The sequence below is a fragment of the Gavialis gangeticus genome, unplaced genomic scaffold (assembly GCF_001723915.1).
Source record: "Gavialis gangeticus isolate Ggan-Ray unplaced genomic scaffold, GavGan_comp1, whole genome shotgun sequence".
NCBI lineage: Eukaryota > Metazoa > Chordata > Crocodylia > Gavialidae > Gavialis > Gavialis gangeticus.
Window position 1 is genome coordinate 70,628,341 of NW_017729029.1, and position 804 is coordinate 70,629,144.

Genomic DNA, 804 nt, shown 5'->3' on the forward strand with positions numbered 1-804 from the left:
ATATATAGGTACTGTTTCCAACTTGATCACTCTTATGATGGCAAGTGCATGTTTGACATTAAAGGCTTACTATTGGATTCTGTCTGTACTCCAGAATAGCTTTAGTAGCTCGAATGGGGTAGGCAATTAGTTGGGTCCGTGGGCCACATAGGAAATTTTGCCAAGCTGTCACAGGCCAAGTCAGCACGACTCCCCACCCCACCCCACCCCATTCCCCACCCATGCAACAAGTCACCAAAACTTCCTATGTGGGATGGAATTGCAGGTGTTTGGGGAGAAGTGTTCAGGAGTGGGATGGGTGGGCAAGGTCAGGGTCTCAGGGCAGTGACAGCATGGGACTAGGCCCAGGGCTAGGGCTGGAGCAGAACAATGATCTGGTCTCTGCATTTCCCTGCCTGTGGAACCCACATCTATTGAAAGGGCATGTGAGCAGGAGATTGTGGCTCTGCCCTGGGCCCGAGCCCTGTGTGGTAACTGCCACAAGATCCCAGGGTCTCCCTGGCCTTGCCTGCCCATCTTGCTTCTGGAGGCCATTCCCTGTCACTCTGTGGCCTTATCTCATCTGTCCAGCCAAGCACCCTGTGTATGTGGGTCCTACACCTGGCAGTAGGTGCAAGGCAGATGGGTCCGATATCTGGCAGTGGGGTTGGGTCCAGCAGCTGTGGCAGCCAAAAGAAGCCACCACTGACAGGGCTAGGCAATGGAGTCCAGCTGCTGTGCCACCCCAGCCCTGCTATGCATGTGGGGGTGGCGGGACTGGCTGTATGCACCACAGCCCAGGCTGCCCCCTGTGCCTGGGCTGGG